The sequence below is a fragment of the Gorilla gorilla genome, chromosome 14 (genome assembly GCF_029281585.2).
Source record: "Gorilla gorilla gorilla isolate KB3781 chromosome 14, NHGRI_mGorGor1-v2.1_pri, whole genome shotgun sequence".
Classification (NCBI taxonomy): domain Eukaryota; kingdom Metazoa; phylum Chordata; class Mammalia; order Primates; family Hominidae; genus Gorilla; species Gorilla gorilla.
In genome coordinates this window covers 29,639,406-29,655,553 of record NC_073238.2, presented here as the reverse complement: position 1 = coordinate 29,655,553, position 16,148 = coordinate 29,639,406, and positions in this window count along the sequence as shown.

Below are 16,148 nucleotides of genomic sequence, written 5' to 3'. Positions count from 1 at the left end.
ATGTGTGTGTTTGTACAAATTTAGATTCAAAAACATGTAAAATTGTATTCATTCATAGATGATGTTTTTGGCATTATATCTGAAGTCTCATTATAGAATACACAAATAGTGGTTATTTTTTCCATGTGTCTAAGCTCAGGCCACAATCAACTCATGAGTGTTTAAACTTCACCTACTTGATTGGAGGACTATTGACCTCAGATATTTGGAATACTTCTGTAAGGAGATGTGTTCATCTTCCCAATATTTATTTTCATAATCATCTATTAATATGTGTATTGGTTTATGAATATATATTTCATACACTGAAGAAGATCCATGCTGTATTATTCATTTTGTCATTCAAATCACCACAGCTTTATTAGGTCCTGGGAGCTCATTTAGTTTGGATCCTGTATCCTTACAGTGCACCTCATCCTTTTGTTTTTGAACACTTCCCTGTTTCCTTGTATTACAATAAATTCTAAGTTCATTTTCTATATTACCTCTTTTGTACATAGAATTAGCCATTTTTCTAAAGATTGCTTGTTTCTAATGTTAACGAATAGCAGTAAAATAAAAAAAATTGTGATACCGTGCATAATTACTTCTAGGACCTCTCAACCTACTGGCCTAGTAGACTTGCATGTTTATATGAACCCATGTTTATGGACACATCAAAACTATTTATGTACCTAATCTTCTGTAACTTTATTATATTAAAAATGAGAACACCCTGGTCTCCTGACCCAACTATGCTACCACGTGGACCTTTCTAGCCTTCCTTCCTTGACTGTCCATAACCATCCACTTTAAAGTGAGGAATCCTATCCCACCAACTGCCTTATTATTACCTGGTTGCACAATTTTAGGACACATGCATAGTGGTATCAGAAATGTAAAGCTCATTGGAAATATGTTTATCTACTAGAATAGAGTGCTATGTGTAGTTTCTTTACATCTTAAACATACAGAATTTCCTCATTTTCAAAGTTAATTAGACTAGCAACTTCATTTTCTACTTTCTTCAGTGAAGTCATTTCAATTACACCGTATAGTATCATTTATTTGAAATTCGGTATAAACCAAAACTATAGTCAAATAAACAGATAGAGGATATTCAAGGAATTCAGAGAATGAGTATTAAATAAGTAAAAATGGCACTGTTTAAGAATAGTAAAATTATTTTTAGTGATATAAAATGGTTGAGACATGATGCAGTTAATTTGTCTAAGCTCATAATTGTGTGATGGAAAATATAAACCTAAATATATACAATTTTTGTAAAAAGTATTTAGCAGTTCATTAAACCCAGGATTAAATGCAGACTGTATAAAGTTATCTAATAACTTATTTGGTGAGGGTGGGGATGTCATGAGATGCATGCAAAAAAGAATGAAGTAATTTTCCTCATTTGCATATAAGATGTTACCATTCACTAAAGACCTTTAATTAAAAAAAAAATCAATTTTCAACATGACCCAGGTTTTTTCTTCCTGACAAGCAAATAACCCAGATAATTCTTTTCTTTCGTTGGTTGAGAAAGATTTTCCCCGAACTTCAGCTCAGTTCAGGCACACACTGTCCCTGAATGGGCATTTACCCTCAGATGGGTACACACACCTGTCAACATGGGGACTCTTCTGTCAGACAAACACACCTTTACTCACATGGATTCTTCCCTCAGACAAACACACATGTCCCCACATGGACTCTTTCCTCAGACCACCACATATGTCCTTACATTTACTCTTTCCTCTGGTAATGACATTTCCTCATGTGGACTCTTGTCTCAGACAAACAAACATGACTCCATGTGAACTCTTCACTCTGATAAGTACACATATTTCCACACTGACTGTTTCCTGACACAAGCACATATATCCAATGTTGAACTGTTTTATGGCAAAATGATCTCAAGAAAATAATTATAAAATCCCTCCCTGACAAGGTGTAGATCTGCATTTTTTTATTGTACCTTAACTTTGCCTTATTGTCAAGAACAGTAGTTTGTAGCTCTAAATGCACCGATTAGAGATTGGTGTCCGTTTTCTCTGGAAATGTATTTTTAAGTTCTTACTGGATGTATTTTTTTTTATAATGTTTGCTACTGTGAAGATACCTGAACAGGGTCCACACTAGAAAATAAAAAAGACTAATCAGCAGATTAACCCTGTGCATCCAGACCCACGAGTCCTTTGACCCTGCCTCCCCCGAAATGGAGACACAGAGGACGGATGAGCAATGCTGAGCAGTGCACCCAAGACCACAAAAAGAAAGACAAGGAAATGTGTCCCCTCCCCTCCTCATGAAAGGCAGCTCATCCCCTGTTCCTTCAGGCCCTGGTGAGGAGCCAACCCATGTCTCTTCCCTTCCTCAGTGTCCACACCGTGGGGTCTGCACTGATTTGGGCTTCCCTTCTCATCACCCTCAATATTAGTGTCCCTTGTGAATCAGGTCCAGCTGCGGCTGCTCCACATGGGGCCGTTCTTCCATTTCCTCAGTGTTTGCAGAAGTCCTGTGTGAAATGTATTGATGGAGTCAAAGGGGGAAAAATTGTACAGCCCAGTGGTTCACTGAGACTCTCATGCAAAGCCTCTGATTTCTCCTTTACTGGCTACAGCATGAGCTTGGTCCAGCCAGCTTCATGACAGGGATTTGCGTAGGTAGAAACAGTGAGTGATCAAGTGGGAGTTCTCAAAGTTACTCTCCATAAGTACAAATAAATTAACAGTCCCAAGCGACACCTTTTAATGTGCAGTCTACCTTAAAGGGACCAAACTGAAAGTCAAGGACAAGGCCTTGTAATACTGTGAGAGACACAGGAGAGGGAATATCTGCGTGAGCTCTGACAGAAAAATCTCTGCAGGAAGACAGGAGGGAGCTGTGTGGTAGATGCTCCTCAGAACCACCAAGGCACCTTGAGGACAACCTGGGGGCACTCAGAACCACCAGGGTGTGCTTAGGACCATGGGGTGCTCAGGATATTAGGGGGTTCTCAGGATCACGAGGGGGTGCTCATGACACCAAGGGACACTCAGAATCACAAGGGGGCACTCAGGACACGAGGGTTTGCCCAGGACCACCAGCAGGCACTCAGGTCACCAGGGGGTGTTCAGGACCACCAGGGGGCGCTCAGAACCACCAGGGGGCGCTCAGGACACCAGGGGGGCGCTCAAACCACCAGGGGGCTCTCTGGACACCTGGGGGTGCTCAGAACCACCAGGGGGCACTCAGGACACGAGGGGGCACTCAGAACCACCAGGGGGCGCTCAGGACACCTGGGGGCGCTCAGAAGCATCAGGGGTGCTCAGGATATCACACTGCCCTCAGTACCACGAGGGGGCGCTCATGACACCAGGGGCACTCAGAACCACCAGGGGGCGCTCAGTACACGGGGTTTCTCAGGAAGCAGCTCCAAATCAGGAGCCTGAGAAGCTGTGGTTTTCTTTTAAACCTTGGTGATTCCCAACCTGGTCAAGCAAAAGTCTTCCCCAGGATCTCTCACCATTTCTTCCTTGTAAATCCATGATTACTTTTACCTACAAAACATTAACTTAGAACAGGATTTAATTCAACTTTTAATGCTGCATATTTTCCAAGTAATACTAGCAATGATCTCTCAGGACAATTTTTAAAATAGGTTATTCATATATTCTCTTGATTAAAAATAATACTATTATTAAAATAGTAAAATTATAAAAATCACACCTGTAATCCCATAATTTTGGGAGGCTAAGGCAGGCAGATCACTTGAGCTCAGGACTTTTAGAACAGCCTGGCAGCACAGTGAGGTCTTTTCTATACAAAAATAATAATAATAAATACCTGGGTATTGTTCCACCTGTGGTAGCAGCTACTTGAAAGGCTGAGGTGGGAGGATCCCTTAAGCCTGGGAGGTTAATGCTGCAGTGAGCTGTGATTGTGCCACTGCACTCCAGTCTCATTGACAGAGTGAGATCCTATTTAAAGAAAATGTATATCCTCAATACAAACTGTTTCAATGATTAGAGTTTTGTATTTTTGTGCTGTAATAGTCAAACAATTGTACATGTTTTTTAACATTAACTCAGCATATACATGGTATTTTGTTTCTTTTTCTTTCATCTGCTGTTTTTGGAAATTAAACACGACTTTAAATGCTCTTGTTCTCCATTTTGGTTGGCTTCAGGTGTCCTGTTTTTCAGACTGTTTCTCCATCTTCCCTTTTTCTTTGAAAGTATTTTACCTTCCTCAGTCTCCATGAAGGAAAAAGAAAGTCACTTTACTTTCTGACCTCCAAGTCTGGTGAATCAGTTCCCTTGTCTTCATAATCACTGAAGCCAACCATGTTTAGAGGATAATGGTTCTCCTTAGAATATGCTCATCTACCTGCAGACTCTTTGCCCTACTCACCCTTTTCCAGGGTCCTGCAGACCATCCCCTCATTTCCCTAAGTACCCGAGAGTGGGCTCTGCAGCTCCTGCTGCCCTCTGTGTGTTCAGCCCTGGGGCTCACTAGTGTTTTGATGATGAAGTCCAAATCCCCATGTGCTTGGACCCTCAGAGACCACCCTGTAGGAAGATGCCATTGTGAGTGAGCCCTGAAAATCATGGGCTGTATTCAGTTTCATATTCCTGGATGTTCTCTATCATAAAGGAATATTGACAAATAAATACTAGAGTTTGTATTGAATATTCATGCCAGAAAAGTTTTTTTTTTAATTTTTCAAATGAAACAATTTTATCTTTCCTGGTTTGAAAACTACAATCTAAATTTAACAAATAATGTAATACAATGTTTGTCTTATTAGTTATTCAATTTATTAAAAACAGACTGATATTTAAAGTTAATACCATTGCACATTTGAGTGACATATTTGGCAAGAACAGCATTTACATTCAGCTTTAACAAAACATGTATGTAAATATATTTGTCTTTTTAGTATTGGAATAGGCAGACATACACATAGAAGAGCATTATTTTCTACTACAACCTCAAACTGCAAACACAATTTAAATTCAATCAAGTAATTAAAAAATATGAAACAAATGGGTGTGCTATTTTGGTGTTTAGATATATATTCACTTTTCATGGGCATATGTAGGTGTCTTTGCTGGGCTGTTGTGTATGTATGTGTGTTTGTAGAACCATGAAGTTTTCAAATACATCATTAAATGACATATTAATCTTGGCCAGGCACGGTGGCTCAGGCCTGTAATCTCAGCAGTTTGGGAGTCTTAGGCAGGTAGATCACCTGAGGTCAAGGGTTCAAGACCAGCCTGGCCAACATGGTAAAACCCTGTCTCTACTAAAAATACAAAAAATAGCCAGGTATTGTGGCACGTGCCTTTAGTCCCAGTGTGACAGGGAAATGTGGGGTCAGAAATCCCACACAGAGTTTCTACTGGTGTACAACCTCATGGAGCTGTAAGAAGAAAGCCACTGCCCTCCAGAACCCAGAATGGTAGATCCACTGACAGCTTGCACCATGTTTCTGGAAAAACCACATACACTCGATGCCAGCTCGTGAAAGCAGCCAGGAGGGAGACTGTGCTCTGCAAAAGTTTTTTAAAACTTTTCATTTGAAAAGTTTTAAAAAAGTTCTGCCACAGGGGCAGAACTGCCCAAGACCAGGGGAACCCACCTGTTACATCAGGTAACCTGGATTTGAGACATGGAGTCAAAGAAGATTATTTTGGAACATGAAAATTTGACTGCCCAGCTGGATTTCAGACTTGCATGGGGCCTGTAGTTTGGACCAATTTCTCCATTTGGAATGGCTGTATTTACACAATGCCTGAACTCCCATTCTTTCTAGGAAGTAACTGACTTGGTTTTTATTTTACAGGCTCATATGGAAGAGACTTGCCTCATCTCAAATGAGACCTTGGACTGTGGACTTTTGAGTTAAGGCTCAAATGAGTTAAGACTTTGGCACACTCTTGAACAGGCATGATTGGTTTTGAAATGCGACAGCAATCATGACTCTAGAGGACCATATGTGAAGTGCAACAAGCAGGCGCAGAAGACAAGTAATTCGTGATTTCACTGCAGTGCATTAAAATGGTAGACTCACAGAAGTAGAATGGAATGTTGGTTACCAGGGGCTGGAGGGTTGGACTGGAAAAAGGGAGATTTTGGTCAAAGTGTAAAATGTTCCAGTTAGACAGAAGGAGTAAGTTGCAGTGTTCTAATGCACAAGATGGAAAATATGGCTGTGAATGCATTATATATTTCAAAATGGCTAAAAATGTAAATGTTAAAATTTTTCCCAGTAAGAAATTATACAGGTCAGGAGCGGGGGCTCACACCTGTAATCCCAGCACTTTCGGAGGCCGACGTGGGTGGATCACAAGGTCAGGATTTCAAGACCGGACTGGCCAAGATGGTGAAACCATGTCTCCACTAAAAACACAAAAGTTAGCCAGGCGTGGTGTTGGGCGCCTGTAATCCCAGCTACTCGGGAGGCTGAGGCAGGAGAATTGCTTGAACCTGGGAGCAAAGGCTGCAGTGACCGAGATCGCACTACTGCACTCCAGCCTGGGCGACAGAGTGAGACTCAGTCTCAAAAAAAAAAAAAAAAAAAGAAATTACACATTTGTGAGGTGATGGATATGTTAAATAGCTTGATTAACAATTCCATAATGTATACATGTATCATAGCATGTGTGAAGGGACCTACCTGTATGAAGGTGAGGTGACCTGGTCACATGACAGTGAGGTGACCTGGGGGATGTGTAAGGTTACCTGGGGGTATGTGTGAGGTGAACATGGGCTCATGTGAGGTGACCCAGGGTGCATGTGTGGTGGCCTGGGTGAGTGTGAGGTTACCTGGACATGCATGAGGTGACACGGGGAACTCATGAGGTGACTTGGGCATGTATGATGTGACCTAAGGCATGTGTGAGGTGACCTGGGGAATGTCTGAGGTGACCTGGGGAATGTGTGAGGTGACCTGGGGGATGTGTGAGGTGACCTGTGGGACGTGTGAGGTGACCTGGGGAATGTGTGAGGTGACCTGCGGAATGTGTGAGGTGACCTGGGGGACGTGTGAGGTGACCTGGGGGACGTGTGAGGTGACCTGGGGGACGTGTGAGGTGACCTGGGGAATGTGTGAGGTGACCTGGGGAATGTGTGAGGTGACCTGTGGGACGTGTGAGGTGACCTGTGGGACGTGTGAGGTGACCTGGGGGATGTATGAGGTCACCTAAGGTGCATCTGAGGTGACATGAGGAATGTGTGAGGTGACCTGGGAGATGTGTGAGGTGACCTGGGCACATGTGAGATCACCTAAGGCATGTGTGAAGTGACCTGGGGAATGTGTGAGGTGACCTGGGAGCTTTTGAGGTGACGTGGGGGATGTGTGAGCTTAGCAGGAGTGTGTGTGAGGTGACAAGGGGTATATGTGAGGTGACCTGCCTGATGTGTGAGGTGACATGGGGGAATGTGTGAGGTGACAAAGGGCATGTGTGCAGTGACCTGGTGCATGTGTTAGGTTACCTGGGGGATGTGTGAGGTGAACAGGGGCAGGTGTGAAGTTGCCTGAGGAATGCGTGAGGTGACCTGGTGCATGTGTGTGGTGACCTAGTAGATTGACGAGGTGACCTGCGGGATGTGTGAGGTGAATTGGGACTTGTGTGAGGTTACCTGGGAAATGTGTGAGGTGACCTGCGGGATGTGTAAAGTGACATTGGGGATGTGTGAGGTGACTCAGAGCACATGTGAGGTGACCTTGGGGATGTGCAAGGTCACACTGTGCGAGTGTGAGGTCATGTGGGATATTTCAAGCTTTGTAAGGAAAGCCTGCAACAATATGTGGCTCTAGAAGCTTCACACTGCAACACTGTTAATGCGCACATCCTCAAGGAACTCTAAATGTTTCCAGGTTAGCTTAAATGCCATGGAGTGACACCTGCCCCAGGTACACTCATATATGCATCCTGGGTCTCCCTATCAACACCTGTCCCCAAATTTTCAGTTCATGTTTGCTCCATGATATCAACTCTGATATGCTGAGGATTTTTTTTTTCTTTTATCTGTAGTTGTTCAGGTTTGCTCTTTCACTCTCATTACTCTGGGCTCAGTCCTCTCCTCGGGTGTCCCACTTCAGAGCTTGCTATGTAATAGAGGACATGCAAATAGGACCCTCCCTTTTCTGATGAAAAGCAGCCCAGCCGTGAACCTGCAGCCCTGGGAGAGAAGCCCCAGCCCTGGGATTCTCAGGTGTTTCTATTGGGTCAACAGCAATAAACAAATTACCATGGAATTTGGGTTAGGCTGGGTTTTTCTTGCTGCTATTTTAAAAGGTAATTCATGGAGAACTAAGGATATTGAGTGTGAGGGGACATGAGTGACAGAACAGTGGCTATGTGTGGCAGTTTCTGACCAGGATGTCTCTGTGTTTGCAGGTGTGCAGTGTGAGGTGCAGCTGGTGGAGTCTGGGGAAGGCTTGGTCCAGCCTGAGGGTGTCCCTGAGACTCTCCTGTGCAGCCTCTGGATTCACCTTCAGTAACAGTGACATGAACTGGGTCCTCTAGGCTCCAGGAAAGGGGCTGGAGTGGGTCTCGGGTATTAGTTAGAATGGCGGTAGGATGCACTATGTGGACTCCGTGAAGGGCCAATTTACCATCTCCAGAGACAATTCCAGGAAGTCCCTGTATCTGCAAAAGAACAGACAGAGAGCCAAGGACGTGGCCGTGTATTACTGTGTGAGAAATCCTGTGAGGGGACACAAGTGTGAGCCCAGACACAAACCTCCTGCAGGAACGTTGGGGGAAATCAGCTGCAGGGGGCGCTCAGGACCCACTCATCAGAGTCAACCCCAGAGCAGGTTCACATGGAGGCTGGGGTTTGTTTCCTGTCAGGATTTGGGACTTCCTCTGCTTCTGACAGTTTCTCTAGGGAAACTCTTTAATTTTAGATTTCTGTGCCCACCAATGTCATCTCTACATATATTTTTTAAATCATTGTAATATGAGGACTCATTCTCACATGCACAATATGTACATTGCCACCTACAGGAATGAGAACTCCTCAACCATGGGCACCAGCATCAGAGTCGTGAGGAAGCTCAGGGGTGCCTGGTGAGTCTTCTCCAGTCAGACTCAGGACAGGAACCTCAGTGGGATTCCCTGACTAGAATGGCTTTTAGGGATTTTGATTACAGCCAAGAGAGAGGCTGGAGCAGGTTCAGTGTCATGTAGGACCTCACAGGTTTTATGTATGACATTTCTCCTGAAAATAAAGTATTCAAATGAGTATCAGCACTGATCTGGTGCTTCCTGACTTTCATTTTTAGTGGTTCTCGCTTTTCCATTTGCTTTTCCTGCTTTCTGGAAAAAAGGATGTTGTCCCTGTGGTCTAAATCCTGGGGCTCAAGCCCTTTCCCTGGAGCTTAGGTGGGGCTCAGGCTGTGACTCCTGCAGCCCTTGGGAGAGGCTGCTGAGACTTTCTTCTCTCTCATTGTTCAGGACACTTCACTCTGTTTTCTGGAGACACATCTGGGAATGCATGTGGCCATTAGGAATGAGGGCATAAGCTTCTTTGGTCAAAATGGGGTGAGGATGTGGAATTGATCCTGTGTTGTGTAAACTGTCACAGAGTCACCTTCTTCACCGGTAGTGTTAGAAGAGCCTGTAAAAGTTGTCGGAATCCAACTGGAGTCCCTTGTGTTCAAACCCTGACAAATGGAGCTGGGGAAGGCCATTTATGGAAGCTTCTCATGCACATACCCCTGAGAACAAGACCTAGCTTTATAACACACCAAAAAACCACAAATTGAACAAAGGCAACCACAACAGTAAAAGAATTACTTATATCCCTAAGAACAAGAACTAGCTTTATAACACTCAGAATAACCACAACTGTGCACAAAGGCAACCACAACAACAAAATAATTATTTATATCCCTAACAACAAGAGCTAGCTTTGTAACACTCGGAAAGGCCACAATCTTGCACAAGGCAACCACAGCAATAAAAGAATTACATCTGTGAAAATATCTGCACAGCAACTGCCTGTCCAACCTTACACTGATGTCAACCTTGTTATTGATGCTTCTAGCCTGTGATCGTTCTCATCAAAATGTCATTCAGATGCTGCGTATGACAAAAATTGTGTTTTTCAGTGCACTCATGTTCTAGTAAAGCTCTCAGAGACCCTCTCCTTCACCTGTGCTGCCTCTGGATTTCCGATCATAACCAGTACTTCCTCCTGGAGCTGGATCTGCCAGCGCCCAGGGAAGGAGCTGAAGTGGGTCAGGTGTGTAGGTCATGAGAAAGCACACAGTACAACCCGTTTCTCAAGAGTCCAGTCACCACCTCCAGATCCACATTCAGAAAGCAGTTTTTCCTACAGCTGAGCTACCTGTGCAATGAGTACACCACCATGGATTTTTATACAAAAGACACAGAGGGGGAAGTCATTGTGAGGCCAGACACAAACTTCCCCGCAGGGAAGCTCAGGACACCAGGGGGTGCTCAGGTCACCAAGGGGCGCTCAGGACACATCAAGACAGGTGCAAGAGGGTAAAAAAGGTGCTGGAGGTGGGGTTTTTCATCACTGGCATATTTTACTCTCCACCATATTTATTCTGATGTATATTATTGTATTATTAGACAATGATATTTATGTAAATAGATAGCCATACGAAGGTGCACCACGTTGTCCTCTCCATCTAATGTGGACCTTGTCCTTTAGGACTAAGTCCTTGTATATATTTGAGCACCTCATAAATTATGGTCAATTATGTAGGATCTCTCACTTTTTCTGTGTCCCTTCCTCCCTTCTCTCTCACACACAAACTGACACACACAAAGAGTTCTACAACTTTAATTACCTGATATGTTGAAGAAAATTTATTGAATTACAGCTTTTTCAGTTTAACTGCTGTTCACGTTGATGTAGGAATAAGAACATTGTCTTTCTCAACTGTGTAGTTCTCTAAGCTGAGTAGCACCTTTCTTTATAATACCCAGATACTGAAAGCAATCCAAATATTGATCAGCAGATTAAGCAGTAAACACTTGGTTCTAAATTCGTTCACTTGAATAATACCCACTGTTCAAACAAGTACTGCTGGAAATGCGCAACAAGGCTAAATTCACAAGTACTTATGACGAGTAACATAAACCAAAAAATACAAGTACATACATACAGTTCCACTTTTATAAATTCTATAAAATGAAAACTAATCTAAAGTTACATAATGAAAACCAGTAGTTGGCCGTGGTCATGGTATGAGAAGGGAAGGTGTAGGAAGTGGAAATTACAGGACAACAAGAGGAAATTTTGAGGATAATTTTTTCTGTATTGAGAAAAGTTATGGTTATGTCATTATTTGTTAAATTGTACACATTAAGGGAAGATTGTTACTTTCTAATTTCAACATTAAAATACTACAAATTTAAACATATATAATTTGGTAGAAAAGAATTTAGAGATGGATAAAATATATGAGAAATAAAAAAGAAAATGTCAGAATGATGGCATAAGGACTTCAATCATCAAACTAAAGAAATTTTAAATTTCTCAACACAGAATTAAAGATTCATAAAACCAGCTCCTGGATCATTGATTTTTTGGAATTGATTTTCATGTCTTTATCTCCTTCACTTCTGTTCTGATCTTAGTTATTTCTTCTCTTCTGCTAGCTTTTGAATTTGCTCTTGCTTCTCTAGTTCTTTTAATTTTGATGTTAAGGTGTCAGTTTTAGATCTTTCCTGCTTTCTCTTGTAGGCATCTAGTGCTATAAATTTCCCTCTACACACTGCTTTAAATGTGTCCCGGAGATTCTCATATGTTGTGTCTTTGTTCTCATTGGTTTCAAAGATCATCTTTATTTCTGCCTTCATTTATTTACCCAGTAGACACTCAGGAACAGGTTTTTCAGTTTCCATGTAGTTGTGCAGTTCTGAGTGAATTTCTTCATCCTGAGTTCTAATTTGATTATTGCACTGTGGTCTGAGAGACTGTTTGTTATGATTTCTGTTCTTTTGCATTTGGCAAGGAGTGTATTACTTCCAATTATGTGGTCAGTTTTAGAATATGTGTGATGAGTTGCTGAGAAGAATGTATATTCTGTTGACTTGGGGTGGAGAGTTCTGTAGATATCTATTAGGTCTGCTTGGTCCAGAGCTGACTTCAAGTCCTGAATATCCTTGTTAATTTTCTGTCTCGTTGATCTGTCTAATATTGACAGTGGGGAGTTAAAGTCTCCCACTCTTGTGTGGGAGTCTAAGTCTCTTTGTAGGTCTCTAAGGACTTCCTTTATGAATCTGGGTGCTCCTGTATTTGGTGCATATATATTTAGGATATTTAGCTCTTCTTGTTGCATTGATCCCTTTACCATTATGCAGTGCCTTTCTTTGTCTCTTTTGATCTTTTTTGGCTTAAAATGTTTTATCAGAGATTAGGATTGCAACTCCTGCTTTTGTTTTTTGTTGTTGTTGTTTTTTTTTTTTTTGCTTTCCATTTGCTTGGTAAATATTCCTCCATCCCTTTATTTTGAGCCTATGTGTGTCTTTGCATATGAGATGGGTCTCCTGAATACAGCACATAAACAAAATAGATAGACAGTTAGCCATATTAATAAAGAAGAAAAGAGAGAAGAATCAAATAGATGCAATAAAAAGTAATATAGGGGATATCACTACTGATCCCACCGAAATACAAACTACCATCAGAGAATACTATAAAAACCTCTATGCGAATACAGTAGAAAATCTAGAAGAAATGGATAAATGCCTGGACACATACACCGTCCCAAGTCTAAATCAGGAAGAAGTTGAATCCCTGAATAGAACAATAACAAATTCTGAAATTGAGGCAGTAATTAATAGCGTACCAACCAGAAAAAGTCCAGGACCAGATGGATTCACAGCCAAATTCTATCAGAGGTACAAAGAGGAACTGTTACCATTCCTTCTGAAACTATTTCAAACAATAGAAAAAGAGGTGGCCGGGTGCGGTGGCTCAAGCCTGTAATCCCAGCACTTTGGGAGGCCGAGGCGGGTGGATCACGAGGTCAGGAGATCGAGACCATCCTGGCTAACAAGGTGAAACCCCATCTCTACTAAAAAATACAAAAAAAAACTTAGCCGGCTGTGGTGGCGGGCGCCTGTAGTCCCAGCTACTCGGGAGGCTGAAGCAGGAGAATGGCGTGAACCCGGGAGGCGGAGCTTGCAGTGAGCCGAGATGGCGCCACTGCACTCCAGCCTGGGGGACAGAGCGAGACTCCGTCTCCAAAAAAAAAAAAAAAAAAAAGAAAAAAGAAAAAGAGGGGCTCCTCCCTAACTCTTTTTATGAAGCCAGCATCATCCTGATACCAAAACCTGGCAGAGACATAACAAAAAAAAAAAAAAGTTCAGGCCAATATCCCTGATGAACATCAATGCACCAATTCTCAATAAAATACTGGCAAAACGAATCCAGCAGCACATCAAAAAGCTTATCCACCATGATCAAGTCGGCTTCATCCCTGGGATGCAAGGCTGGTTCAACACATGCAAATCAATAAATGTAATCCATCACATAAACAGAACCAATGACAGAAACCACATGATTATCTCAATAGATGCAGAAAAGGACTTCAACAAAATTCAACACCCCTTCATGCTAAAAAATCAATACTCTAGGTATCCATGGAATGTATCTCAAAATAATAAGAGCTATTTATGGCAAACCCACAGCCAATATCGTATAGAATGGGTAAAAACTGGAAGCATTTACTTTGAAAACCAGCACAAGACAACGATGCCTCTCTCACCACTCCAATTCAACATAGTATTGAGAGATCTGGCCAGGGTAATCAGGCAAGAGAAAGAAATAAATTGTATAAAAATAGGAAAAGAGGAAGTCAGATTGTCTCTGTGTGCAGATGACAGGATCGTATATTTAGAAAACCCCATCATCTCAGCCCAAAATCTCCTTAAGCTGATAAGCAACTTCAGCAAAGTCTCAGGATACAAAATCAATGTGCAAAAATCACAAGCATTTCTATAGCCCAATAACAGAAACACAGAGAGCCAAATCATGAGTGAACTCCCACTCAAAATTGCTACAAAGAAAATAAAATACCTAGGAATACAACTTACAAGGGATGTGAAGGATCTCTTCAGGGAGAACTACAAACCACTGCTCAAGGAAATAAGAGAGGACCCAAACAAACGGAAAAACATTCCATGCTCATGAATAGGAAGAATAAATATCATGAAAATGGCCATACTGCCCAAAGCAATTTATAGATTGAATGCTATCCCCATCAAACTACCAATGACTTTCTTCACAGAATTGGAAAAAACTATTTTAAATTTCATATGGAACCAAAAAATCCTGCATAGCCATGACAATCCTAAGCAAAAAAAAAAAAAAAAAAAAAAAAACAAAGCTGGAGGCATCATGCTACCTGACTTCAAACTATACTACAAGGCTACAGTAACTGAAACAGCATGGTACTGGTACCAAAACAGATATGTAGACCAATGGAACAGAGCAGAGGCCTCCCAAATAACACCACACATCTACAACCATCTGATCTTTGACATTCTTGACACAAACAAACAATGAGGAAAGAATTCCAGAACTATTTAATAAGTGATGTTGGGAAAACTGACAAGCCATATACAGAAAACTGAAACTGGACCCCCTTCCTTACAGCTTATAGAAAAATTAACTCAAGATGGATGAAAGACTTATCAAGACCTGAAACCATAAAAGTCCTAGAAGAAAGTCTAGGCAATACCATTCAGGACACAGGCATGGGCAAAGACTTCAAGTCTGAAACACCAAAAGCAATGGCAACAAAAGCTAATACTGACAAATGAGATATAATTAAAGTAAAGTGCTTCTCCACAGCAAAAGAAACTATCATCAGAGTGAACAGGCAACCTACAGAATGGGAGAAAATTTTTGCAATCTATCCATCTGACAAAGGGCTAATATCCAGAATCTACAACAAATTTACAAGAAAAAAAAACCATCAAAAAGTAGGTGAAGGATACGAACAGACATTTCTCGAAAGAAGACATTTGTGCAGCCAAAAAAACATGAAAAAATCCTCCTCATCACTGGTTATTAGAGAAATGCAAATCAAAACCACAATGAGATACCATCTCACACCAGTTAGAATGGTGACCATTAAATAGGCAGGAAACAACAGATGCTGGAGAGGATGTGGAGAAATAGTAACATTTTTACACTGTTGGTGGGAGTGTAAATAAGTTCATCCATTGTGGAAGACAGTGTGGCGATTCCTCAAGGATCTAGAAGTAGAAATACCATTTGACCCAGCAATCCCATTACTTGGTATGTACCCCAAGGATTATAAGTCATTCTACTACAAAGACACATGCACCCGTGTGTTTATTGCGGCACTATTCCCAATAGCAAAGACTTGAAACCAACCCAAATGTCCATCAATAATAGACTGGATAAAGAAAATGTGGCACATATACACCATGAAATACTATGCAGCCATAAAAAAGGATGAGTTCATGTCCTTTGCAGGGACATGGATGAAGCCGAAAACCATCATTCTCAGCAAACTAACAGAAGAACAGAAAACCAGACACTGCCGTTCTCACTTGTAAGTGGTAGTTGAACCATGAGACCACATGGACACGGGGAGGGGAATATCACACACTGAGGCCTGTCGGGAGGTAAAAGGCTAAGGGAGGAATAGCATTAGGAGAAATACCTAAGGTAGATGGCAGGCTGATGGGTGCAGCAAACAACCATGGCGTGTGTATACCTATGTAACAAAACTGCACATTCTGCACAGGTACCCCAGAACGTAAAGTATAATTTAAAGAAAGGATTACATATTCCATTAAATATATATGAGAAATCAGAGACTCCTGAATATACACATGAATACACGCTGGGTCTACCTATATTTTTAGGGAAACACTAGAATACAGCAAAACGATGTCATGATTTTATTAAAAATGGGGGTTTATCAAACCACACCACACATGTCCAGCTCTGTCCTGGAGTTGGTTCAGGGAACAGGTGGGTCGTGTGTTTAGCAGCCATGACAACAAGCTCACAGCATCAGTTCTAGTTGACACCTCAAAAAGGCGAAGGGATCTCAACTAAAATGTCAGGTGGATGTCACATCTGTGGGTGCTGCATACTCCCTCGATGTGAATATGGAAAAGTTAATTACCTCTTGAGGCGTCTGTTGAGAT